Consider the following 13,370-nt stretch of genomic DNA (forward strand, 5'->3'; position numbering starts at 1 on the left):
TTCACTATGTCAAATGTAGGTGTGCCAAGTGTTTCCACTGTACAACCTGAAGACCTCTGTAGCCACCAATTGCAATTATACTTCAACCATGCTACACAGGCTACATTGGCAGTGTTATGTCATCACAGATTGATTCAAGACTCATAGATTGACAGCATCAATATCTGCTTTATATTATGTACGGTATGAACATTCAAGGATGCCACCAAGCGGGTTAGCCATCGAAATGCATCCTTTAGAAAAGTGTACCTGTTTAGGCCAACGTGGCCAACATTGTAAGGGCCTGTTCCATGGTAGTTGATGCCAATATGGCACATGCAGTGAGGGATTTGCAATCTATCTAGTCTGGTGTTGCATGGATATTTCGTTTCTAATAGTAACATTGGGTAGATGCAGAATTATATTATGGACACACACTTCAATGTAACATTGACTGCTTTTTATTCACATGTGTTGGGCAAGAGGAGTCATAACAACCATCACAAGCAGGAGACACTGTGCAAGTGTTCAAGGATGTTTTCCTGCAGCACTACACACATCAATCGGAGAAATAATGCTGGGAGCAGGAAACAAAAAAAACAGCACAAATACATCCGACAACACCAGGAAGAACAAGCTCAAGAACAGTGATGGACCAACAAGCACTGCATCTGTGACAGATGTGCAAAGCATTGTGAGAAGTCGTGGTGCAGTCTATGGGCATGAGATACTAATGGGCACACTCCTCAGTGAATTAGGCATGTTGAATAAAGATAGATTGTTAACATGAACAGATAGTGGAGCCTCTAGCAAAGAGATTATTAATGTGTCTCTGCTGTTTTCCTCACCTGTGGAATGGAATGAGGCTGCACTACAGTATTTGCACGTCAGTGGTCTGTCAGGCAAGCAGAATGTGTGTGAGTTACTGGTGTTTGGCTAAGATGCCCCCCAAGTGTGCAGTCCATTGTGACTGCGGTTATTGTCTCTTGCCACAGGATAAACCGTGCAGTGCCACATGTTGACTAATGGACATGTATGTGAATGAACAGTCACTTCTTGGTGGAATGACCCATGTACGTTCTCCGGCACTCTTCCATGGTGCAGCTGCCAATACAATTCTTAATCTCTCTCAGGGTGTAGACATGCACTAAAATTCTCAGGCAATCTCACAGGATGCAGCCCCACAGAGAAATCTTTGGGTTCTCACAAAGGACATGGCCACTTAGAAATGCTCTTGGGTTATCTCCTACACTGCCACCGCCCTTTAACTATGTCAGGCTCTCTACAGGGTTGAAGCGTTCACTAAATTACTCAGGCTGTCTCTCAGGATGCAGCCGCACCTTAATCTTCACAGCTGGACACACCAACAAAAAAGAACAAGCTATCCCACCGAGCATTGCAGCCTGGTTTAAGTTCTTCAACAGAGTGTGTCCTCTCACTAATGTTCTCCAGCTCCACCACAGACCACAGCCACTCTCACACACAGCAGGTCTAGCTGTGAGGACAGTCCTACTCCCAAGTCTTCCTCATTCCTTCCGTCATGCACATCAATTTACAGGAGTAAAGAGTAAAGGATGTTGGATATGCATTTGCCACTCCATTTTTGCCAGGACTACTGCATAATCTAGATCCTCCTTCGGCTAACAGGCACGGTTTAATGCAGGAAATATGTTCCTCCCTGACACATTAGATGGCCCAGGTGTGTCTTCACAAGGGCAGGCATATGGGAGGTTGAGTTTACCACTTCAGGGTTCTCCTCGTGTTCCTTCCTTGCCCCCTCTGCAAAGGCATATGCATGGCGAGGCTTCTAGTCCACCACCTCCTTGTCTCCTGTTTATACTTCTTCATACCCCTCCCCATCTCAGGTAGGTCAACCACCTACTGTAGCAACTGCACAGGCTTGTCCTCCACTGAGACTCCTTCTGTCAGACCTCCCCCATATCTTCCATGCTAAGTGCGACCACTTCTTCCTAAATGACCCCACCCAAAGAGGAACAGTCCTACTCGCCTCATTCAGGATAGTTTCTGTGGCCACTCTCTTCTCCCACAGGAGAGAAATGCCCTCCTGCTCCTCCAATGGCCCGCCTCTGTGGGGCCATCAAAGGATGTTATGCCGTACCTGTCCCTGAGGAGGCAATTCACTGAGGACCCTTCCTCCCTCGTCTCTATTAACATCAGGGCCTCCTCTAAGGGCGCTGGCCCTGCTTCCTTTCCCACGCCTTTTTCTAAGACCTCCTTCAATATCTCAGGCTCTCCTGCTGCATCAGTGCCGTTGAGGCTGAGTTCTCCTAAGCCTGTGAACCAGTACCAAAGAAGCATGAGTCGTCCTATTCATCTTTCACGGGGAAATCACAAACTGAGAGAAGTGGTGGAAGTGAAACAGCCTGTGAACTCAAAACTGTGACATCACCCCCAAGAACCAGGAAGAACACCCTGTGAACCAAACAAATCCATCTCACTAAGACAGACAACACTAAACAATAAAACAAGACAACTGATAGAACAGCACATAAACAAAATGGCACAGACTGGACAACAAAAACTCACCAAAGATTATGCTATGTGTGATTGAGTGTTCAGTTAAAGTGAATGGTGTGTTCATTTAAAGCCAGATCTATTTACTAAGTGTGCTGTGTGTCCCCTCAATATACTGACATACTAAGTGCTCCATATTAGTGTTCAGGGTGACGATATAGTTAAGGACAAATATGGCACTAATACGTTTTTGTGCCCCTACTGGTCACTACCAAAAGGAAACTCCAAAAGGACAACTATGGTGAACTGCAGTACCAAAACGGCTCGTGCCCAAAGGCTCACGCCTTACTGTCCTGTTTCCGCTCTATCAGCTATTCACCCCCAGTGAACAGTGAGGGTGGCTACAGCTGGACCAAGGCCTCCCTCTGCTGGCTGCACTGTAAACAGGTTACTGTTCGCTGGAGGTGAAGGATCACCTGTAGGTTTCCTCCACGTGACCTCGATTGGTAGTGCAGAACAGAAAGAACCACTTTGTCCCTGGAGACCACAGACTGGGCCTTCCAGCAACCTAGTAGTCAAGGGACAGCTCTGGGACCTGATACCCACACTGAACTGTTTGTGAGCTACAATCACCTGGGAATTGCCTGCATGTTTCAAGCTTCTTCGTGCCATGTGATTTTGCTGCTTGCACTGCACTCAGTGTTGGACAGAGACGACCAACTCACCAACCCGACACAGAATCACCACCAATGGAAACTCTGGGAAGTCTGGCTCAAGGCTGTGGAGCCCACAAATACACAAATAAGGTACTGGGGTGATGCCCTTTCCCTCTTCTCCACATTGAGAACCAAAGCAACTTTTCATCCATGCTTCTCTTCTAAGACATTCTTGAACATTCTGCTAATGAAGTGCCTTAATACCCCACCTCATTTGCTTTGTGAGCCATTCTAGAACAGTCTGCATGTTCTGTGGTTTCTGACGAGGGATGGATTTTTACTAGTGCTTTTAGTTAGTTCATTGTTTTTTTATTGTTTGATTAGAAGTCTATATTTTTATAGACCCTTCATTGGACATTATTTTGTTTTGGAAACATTGTAGTTAAGTTGCTTGGTTTGCTACTGTCATTCATTCCTACCCCTCCTGAAGATATAGCCTGCAGTCGGCCTGCACTACCACAATAGTAGAGCAAGTTATACCTGTTGGGCTGTGCCTGTTTCACACCTTTAAGGTTGGGATCATTGCTGTTTTAATAGCAATGTGGGGCTCAGTGTTGATTAGCCATAACTCCTCCCCATGCCCCTTCACAGCAGTAGCCATTCCATCACAGGTGGGTAGTAATGCATTTGAATAGGCAGGATCAGGAAAAATTGAGGCTAAGGCTAATCTCCACTAAGGATATTGAGTTGGTGGACATTTATTTTGATGGAAGAACCGACATTGTTGCCTTCAAGATTCCCTCTAAAGCCTCTATGCAATGCTATTAGAGAAAGTTGAGGCTTTCAGAACTATGGGATAGGATCTGCGGCCAAGTCACCTGGGCCACCAATCTATGCTCACTCATTAGAACATTAATAATGATTGTGACGGGAATTCTTTGGGATAAAAGGATCTAGGTGCTGGATTGAAAATGTTTTGTGCTAGAGGAAACAACGTGAAAAAATGATGCTTCTCGGAACCTCTCTGTGCCACAGTCATTGACGACTGAGGCCTGTCGTGGGTGCCAGTGACCTTATCTTTGCACAATGAATTAAAAATGGGGGGCAATATCATTGATGACAATGAGTCTACTGGAGATCAAAGAAAAAGGATGACCCAGATGTCATGGAACGTGAGAGGCAGGGGTGTTGTTAGGTCCGGAAAAGATCAGGGGCTACGCTAATGTTGGGACTGTCGTGACTCGGGCTAGCTATAGCCTTTTGGTTGTAGCCCCTGAGCTTCTATCCGAGGCTACAACCAAAAGACCCAGGACTATAGCCCCCTCAGCCCCCCTCTAGTGACGCCTCTGGTGAGAGGATACAGTAAACTGATGTCAAACAAAAAGCTGTGTGGGGATTTGAATCAGTATTGTATTTTTTACCTTCAAGAAACATGCACTCAAAAGCAGATGGTGTGAGTTGACTATCAAGTGTTCCAGCAAGATGCCTCGAGCTCTAAGGTGGGGGAAGAACTTCAGGAGGCCAGCTGATAGGTATTAACAATAACCTGGGCCATAACAGTGAAACATCTGTCGAATACAACAAGTGGGTTTTTAGCGGTAAAAACTACTTTCCCTTATGGGGACACATTCTGTAAAGGTCTGCTATTTACTGGCATCCTTCTGACTCTGCAACAGAAGGTTTCATATGAGCCACTGAGTATTACCTGAATGTATATAAGGTTAAAACGCCAGCGGGCGAGGGGGGTTGTTTAGCAGGTGACTGGAATTCGATTTGTATACAACCTCATCTTTGTAAAAATGCTCCCCTTATTAGAGATCGGAGACACCAAAATAGACAAAAGGAGTTTGGAATGCAGCGGGACAAGGTATGTAGAGAATAGGGCTTACTCTTTCTTAAGGGGAATGGCAAAGGTGACATCTCCAGTAATGCCACATGGCATAGAGAGGAATCAGTTTCTTGGATTGACGACATATGTCCATCAGAGTCCCTTTTTCATGAGTGTGAGTATTTCACATTTAAATACAATTGCTTGAGTGACCATTGCCGCTGATCGCTGCCTTTCAATCCCACAAAAGAACCGGGTTTCCAACTTCATGTAAAAACGTCTAGGTGGACAGTAAACTGTCCTGTGTGACCTGGAAACCCAAGTTGATAGATATCTTTAATGAGCTAATGACTAGGTTCATGAATAGGATCACAGGGGTGCAGGAGATAGCAGGTTTCAACCCAGATGCATTCTCTAATTTTATACAAAATGAGGTTTCGGTAGTTGTCAGGAGTGCGACGAAACACTGTTCCAAAGCTCACAGGAATGTGTTTGACGCATCCTGCCAAAAACAGAAAAAAGACACCTCCCGAGTGCCAACAGCTTTCCAACTGTTGAACATTGAGTTATGGATCATGATGCAGAAAATCAGAAAGCAGACTCAATCGTATAGAAATTGGGTCAAGGCACACCGATACCTATTTTTGCAAAAATACAGAGAATGCATGCTGGCGGCCATTCTGAAGAAAAGTGTGAACAATGTTTGGACTTTGGCCCAAAATAAGGGGGATTTTCAAAATAACGTGTAAATTAACTCTATTCCGGAAAGGTAGATGGGGACAGTTCTTTCTGGTGCTATATGAAGGAAATCTGAAATATACATATGTGGATTTCACGGATGGTCATTGGAACATGATATTCTCATGTGAAGATATATTGGAAGTTATTAATAATTCTTCAAACTCACATGCCCGAAGCCCTGATGGGCTAAGTAATAGCGTTCTTAAAGCAGCCCTCATATTTTCCGTGTTGTTTAACAATATTGTGATAACAAAATACATTCAGAAAAGTTGGACAGTCTCCTTTATCATCCTGTTCCACAAGAAAGGAGACCACAACAAACAAACTCATTACTGACCAATAGCTCCACTTGGCGCGAACAGTAAAATATTTGCCTCACTGATCCAGAAAGAAATTGAGGAATGGATATCTAAAATTGGGCCACTATTCAAGTTCCAGACTGGTTTTAGGCGAGAGAACGGGACAGGGATAAAGGGCCTTATTATGAGCGCATTATTGGGGAAGACATGTGGTCAGGGTGCTTACCCATTGCTTGTGTAGATTTGACATGGATGTTCGATATGGTAGATAGATCCTGCCTCTGGCTGAAATTTAAACAATGAGGATTCCCATAGACTTTACTACCCTCCTTGGTTAACTTACATAAGGAAACATCCTTGCGTCTAAGACTTGATATGAACGGGTCCTTAATGAAGGAAATACCAACAAGCAATGGGCTTAGCCAGGCTTGTGTACTCGTCCCCTGCTTTTTTCATCCGTATTTATCAGATTTGGAGTCATGTTTGAACCCTGCAGCTTTTGTCCCCCTGCAAATCGCTAGGGAGAACATCACATTGTTAAGCTCCACGGATGATAATTCTTTTCGATCAAACCCAATTGGGTTTGCAGCACCTTATTGCGAGTTTTAAATCATGTACCACAGCAAAGTGTTTACAAATGAATCCAACCAAAACAAAGATATTGGGCCTGATTTATAAAAGCCTTTGTAAATTAGGCCCAATGTGTTTTAAAAGTTTCAAGATCAATAAGGCAGAGCACCGTTGGAAATTGGGGGAAGTGTGCTTTCACCGGGTCAAGAAACTGAAGTGCCTGGGCTTTATAATTGCTAAAGTATCCCACTGTTCATTACATGGTATTGTTTTTTATTGTAGTCGTCATTTATATAGCACAATTTTTCCATTTATATGGTCTCAATGCCCTTTGTGGTTGGAGCACCCTGATGGGCCGAAAGTCCAGGTATGGGAAAACATTCTAAGAGTAGACTTAGGAGTGCTGGGTAGGCTCTAGCAAGCAACGCAAGAGGTCAGGTATTTGGGCGGGTGCTTTCGGTGGTCAAGACAGAGCACTAGTACAAGAGACTCGATGTGTGCCCAGCTAGACCAAATGTATTCTTGGTTGTCATTGTATTCTAAGGGCAGAGGTGTTGAGGCAGGTCTGGGTTTTCAATGCAATAAGTTATGTGAGCAAATAGACTGAATTTGACATAGCCATAGCTGCGTTCTGGAGAGTATGGATGGAGTGCTGTGCCTGCAGCAGGTGTCCACAGATGTGGTGTATTTGTACATACCTTAAACTCAAATGAGTTTATCGTCAATGTCGCTTTGTCAGGTTCTTTATGGCACTGTGGTCCGGTTACCCCTAAGTCTTTTTTAAGTGCAGTAGACAAATACATTAAATAATAATTGCTACTAAGCCTCTTCCACTTAATAAGAAGATTAACCAAGTAATCTAATAAGCGAGATGGAAGGGGATACTTGCTTGAAACCACTGTGCAATCTGCAGCTAGCCTGAGCAATTATAGGTGTGAAGTGGTTGCTAGCAAGTAAATTGAAGCATCATGGGTGGGCTGAAACCTTGTAGGCGTAATGCAATTGTGCTGTAGCACCTTGAAGTGTCTCTTGTGCTGGATGGAATTACAATGATGGTAACAAATAAAATAACCAGACAGACTCAGGGAATATGGCAAAGTACTACTTTATTCTCAGTTTAAAATAGTAGGGAGATCTGACAAACATCGGACTGATGCATGTATACTCACAATCAAGTTTGATTGCATGGAGGTCTTATACCTCAATATGCATTATCTATGATGTCATTCGGCATGGCAAAATACAAAACCTATGAAGGGTAGGAATTGGTGAAGGGAACAAATCTACCTATAGAACATATAATGAATAGTGCTTCATTGGCTACCCCTTGACTGTAGGGCACGCCTTGAACTACCACTAAATGCATACAGTACTGATTATATCAGCCAAAGTTACAGTGGGTTGGCTCCTGTAACATTGTATGTTAAGTTGCCCCCCCCCCCAACCTCAGTGATTGGCTGGCATACTATCCCAACGTTGGACTTTTGGCTCCTTAGCAGCATGAATGTGAAATGAAACTTAGGTGTTTGAATCCCATCAGACTACTCCCCATTTTCCCAATTAGTCCATCATCTCTCATTGGTAGGTCACATGTCAAAATCTTCTGTTTGTAGTTGACCTTGTTGCTGCTATCTGTCCTGGAACATTCAAGGGAGTGTGAGCACACCACTATCTTAGCTTGAAGCTCTAATGAATATCCTTTGTTTCCAATTTCTGAGTCACATTTGAAAAGACCACACATTTGTCAATTTCAGCCTTCCATTTACTGCTATTGGATTTAATTATGCACGGTGCTGTTGCTCCTTTTGGTCTCTAGTAACTTGCTCACTCTTTCTCATGTGAACTTTGTAGACTTTTAATTGACAAAAAATGTATCTCTAATAGGTGTTTTCGTCTTCCTTCACCTATGAAGAATTATCCCACATTCAGAGCGTATCCATGTTCTCCCTTTGTGCTCTGCGCTCATCCCTCAAAATAGAATCTTCCATCTGGGCCAACCTAGACTCATCGTCGGGTCTGCTCACAGGGATTTTCTTCCATGTCACCTGGCTCTTACAGCCATGGCATGTCTCTGAGGTAGCTTGGTTAAATTCATTGTGATCTGGTGCACATTTCTTTTAATATGGCCATCCTTGCCACATTATATATTATTTTTAGCAAGCTTGTATATGTTTTATTTCTACCTTGCTTTACTGCATATTTACATTTATTTGTCAGTAAGTTATTTCATCTTTTTTTTTAAATCCATGATTACTTTTGCTTTAGGTTCATGTTACTCTTTGTGCTTCAGTTACATTGTTACTTTGTATTTTCATATCGTTTCAGCATAGGTTGATATGACGCAGATTAAGAGCTCACTTTATCCGCGTCAGATTTCACCTTAACATTCATCCACAATGTTCATTGATGCATTCCAACATCTTGGCAGGCAGCATCCTTCCATATAGCATTCTTCCATGCAACATTCTTCCACACTTTCAGTGCAAGGGTACATTATGTATGGCTGTCTGAGTGCATAACCTCTCTCATACACTCAATGCGATATAGGAATGATGCAGGCAGTCCCATTTATGACTCTTCTCTGACTGTTCCAATATGACGGCGGTGAAGGGTGGGGACTGCCAGGATGGCATCTACCTGCTCCTCTACACCTTGAGTGGACCCACATGTCTAAGTCAGATGCAGTGCCAGGCCACCCTCATAGCTAGCTCCAACCCTATGGCATGGCTTCTGCTGGTATTGTATGGGTCTCAGCTATGATCTATGATATTATTTCCCATCCCCAAAAGAAACAACCATCTAGGTATGTTATGCTGTGCTGAGTGTTTGGGCAAGCCCCTTTGATAACAGGATAGGGCAATCCATCCAAGTGCTTAACATGTCCTATCCCCAAATCAAATGAGGTGCACTTAAATTACTACCTCTAATGATTTGTCCAACCAAACATTCTGCATCTTTATGGCAAACCCACTTTGATATTAAATATTAAATAGTGTAGGGTCTGCTGATGCAGGGAGCTCTAGGTATTTCGCTGAGGTGGGAATTTGGATGCGGCCCTGGTGCATTTTTCAGGCCTCATCTGCTGTCCAGAAACTTTTCAGTAGTAACGTTCAAGGTACTATTAGATTTCCAGGTGTTGTCCGGTAGCCAGAGTGCACCAGTTACAGTGCTGGAGTTCGGGTGGCGGGGCAATGTGTGATTGTCTGCTGAAGTGGAATTGCATGTGTTTATCATGGTGGGCCACCACAAAAGCAACCAGCATCCATTGTGTCATGAACTGTTGGTGTTTTGGTGTGCCTGGGCCAGTGCTTGTGTGTGAGAAGCAGTCAAGGATAATGCAGAAGGGGGAATTCAGGAAGAGGAAGTGAATAGCCAAGTATTGAGAGCCTTTCTGAATGCAAGGTGTTTGTCAATGAAGAGGATGGGGAGAGGGAGAGAGTTCCAGATTCTGGGAGCATGGATGGAGATGGAGGAACCTCCCCGTCTGGTTGAGTTTCAATGGGGGATGATGGGGAGTGCTGTGCTGGATTTGAGGGTCCTGGAGGGTTGGTAGTGTTTGAGTTTATCTTGGAGGAATTTGGGACCAGTTTTGTAGATGGCATGGTGAGTAATGCACATGGCTTTGAAGGTAGTCTGTCGACCAGTATGGATCCAGTGCAGGACTCTCAGTTCAGGGCAGATGTGCTCTCTAAGTGGGAGGCCAATGAGCAGACGGGCCACAACATTTTGGATTCTTTGAAGTTTTCTAAATTGGAACAGTGGTGCACCTAGATTAAGGCAGTTTTCATAAACTAAGCTGGAGAATATGATGGTGAATATGGCAGAGATTAGGTTTAGAAGGTGAGGTACAGGATTTGAAGGAGGAGAGCCATGTGAGAGCAGTGTCCTTGATTCATAAAGAATGTAGCCTGTCTAGGAGTATGGTGTGGTCAATGGTATTGAAGGCAGCTGATAGGTCGTTGAGAATGCGCACAGCGCATCCTTCCGCATCTGCTGTTCTTTTTAGGTCATCCCACACGGACATCAGGGAGGACTCAGTTCCTCTGAGTGGTCTGAAGCCTGATTGGGTAGGGTTTAGAAGGTTGTTGGCTTCAGTGAAGTGGCAGAGCTGCTCGTATGCTGTGTGGTCCATGAATTTGGCTTTAAGCGGTGTTGGAAATGGGCCGGTAGTTCTGGGGAATGAGAAGGTCGAGCGTGTATTTTTTGAGGAGGGGTTTGATATAAGAGGTTTTGAAGGCTTCCAGGAAGATTCCTGAGGTAGGGATTGGTTAAGGATTGACCGTACAATGCTGCCTGCAGATAGAGTTAGTCTCTCTTAGAAATGGGAGCAATTTGGAGCACAAATTAGCTGCTTAGCCTGAAAATACTGTAGGTTCACTTTTATGCCACCTATAAAGTTTTATAATCACAAAGTACACCAGCTCCTTTGTATGGCCTAGAACTGTCTTCACTATTGGAAGAATTTAATTTTGTAAAATTAGAAGGGAAAGTCTGGTCAAAGCACTTTCCCTGCCAAACAGTTTCCTCATAGTAATTCTTAAATATAGGTTGGGCCTTCTGTCTATGCACGTTATGCCTAACTAGAGAACAATATCTATATATAGAAATATAATCTTGGCAGATGAGAACTCATTGTTCCATGTTCTAGAGCGCCAGTTTGAGAAACAACATTCAGGCTGCTTGACACATTCCTATTTAAAGTTGAATACATTTGTATTGAACATTAGAGAATGAATCACAACACATTGATAAGATTGAAAATATTTTTTAAAAAACTGAGTGCTATACATTGATACAAGAATTAGAACAATATATTAAAATCTTGATAGGCAGTCATTAGTGAGTGGATAAAAACAGGTGAATTGAATAAGCCAGGTCAACAATGAAGAGAATACAATAATCGATTGCTGTCAAGTGATATGCATAAGAGTGGATAAACAATTGAGTTTTGGAGAGACTGGGGAATGAACAGACACAGCACACGAGGTGAAGGGGATGGGGTGAAAGGATACAGTTTACGAGTTTGCTCATATACAGTTAAGAATCTTGCAGTACATATAGTTAATGGAAAGAAATTCATGTGTTACAACATTAAGAGAAACTTCATGAACAATGTGCAGACATATTATGATGGTCCAGGTAATTAATAAATGAACACCATGTCAAGTTCTGTTTGAGGACAGTATCAAGATGCAAAGCCATACAGTGTTTGTTCTATGTGTGTGACAGATATATTGTTCCATCACCCCGTAGCTGAGATTTTTTGAAAGTTTTTCCAATTGGCAGTAATGAGCTTGATGGCAACAAGAGGTCACACAGAATCGGGGAGGAGAGAGATTTGTCCACTTTGAAGGCGATACTTCCCAGAAATACATGTTCAAGGGAAAGAGGAACATGTATATTAAAGATGGCTTTTAGGTATTTCCAGATTTCTTGCCATAGCCTGAACACACATGGGTATTCATAAAATATATGCTTGTAAGAATCCAGGGTATTCCCGCATGACCAACAGTTGTCATCTGATTGAGTTGTAGCTTTTGTTAGTTACAAAGGGGGTGATGACGGCTCTGTGTGTGAAGAAAAGAGATTGTGAGTGATGTTGGCAGGGGTGGAAACATATATGATCTTAGACCATAGCTGATACTATCTATGATCATTGAAGACCTGACCATGATCAGTCCACCATTGGGATTGTACGAGCCACTTGATTGTAGGAGAGTCGGCCGTGGTCAACAGTTTGTAGAGTTTGGCAGCTCGAATGTCAGGGATCGTGGTCATTAGATGTAGTTTTGTGGTGTATGGAGAAAGAACTTTGTTGTTGTGAGCTTTAAGACCATCCAGACAAGCGTTGGCAAGCTTGTTGTAAAAGGTAAAGTCTGATAGATCTAGAGAAAATGAATTCTTGAGGTCCTGGAATGACGTTATAGATAAACCTAATACCCTTGGAGAGCCATGACTTCCTATATAGTACTCTGTTACTAATCATAATAGACTTGTTATGCCACAAGTAAGGGGTTAGTTCCGGGAAGGGGATTTGATGGATGAGAAGAGGAGTGCACTTAGGGCAGATTTGGATGTTTTGATCAGGCCGGAAAGTGTACTGGAAGAGCGATTAGAGAGATAAAATGCATCAGCGATATTATGAGGGGAAACAAACAGTTTTTCAATTATGTACCAGGAGGTGGGGTCATTTAAATCAGAAGGGGAATGCCAACAGCAGTTTTTTTTTAAGTATGAACGTGTAATGATATAGTTTGAAATCCGGAAATCTGACCCCAGGTCTTTAATAAGAGTTCTTGAGTTTGTTGAGTGCAATTATTTTGCATTTGTTTTTATCCCCATATAAATTTGAGCACAATTGAGTAGATCGATTTGAAAAATGTAGTTGGGAGAAGTACAGAAAGCATTTTTAATAGTATAGGACAATAGAGGAAAACATTATCTCACTAGTGTTCAGGTGACCCACCAGGATAAATAAAGAGAGTACCAGCTGGAGGATAAATCTTTAAGCCTGTTGATGAATTGATTTTGATAGTGCTGCAAACCAAGGAAGAATATCGTAAGCCTAAATATTTGAAGAAGTTATCGCACCATTTGAAGCCAAAGATGTATAATTCATGTTTAAGGCAGTATGAACTGAGCAGTAATAGCTCTGATTTGTCTCTATTGAGTTTATACCCAGATACAGATGAATAATCTAGTAATCTTGGCAGCAGATAGCAGAGGTGTTGTTTAGGCTTTTTCATAAGAATGAGAATATTGTCCGCATAGGTGGCTACCTTAGTTTCATGCATGCCGAACGCATCCCTCAAATATTCTTAT

Source organism: Ambystoma mexicanum, chromosome 11, assembly GCF_040938575.1.
Source record: "Ambystoma mexicanum isolate Mex_15411 chromosome 11, UKY_AmexF1_1, whole genome shotgun sequence".
In the NCBI taxonomy this organism is placed as follows: domain Eukaryota; kingdom Metazoa; phylum Chordata; class Amphibia; order Caudata; family Ambystomatidae; genus Ambystoma; species Ambystoma mexicanum.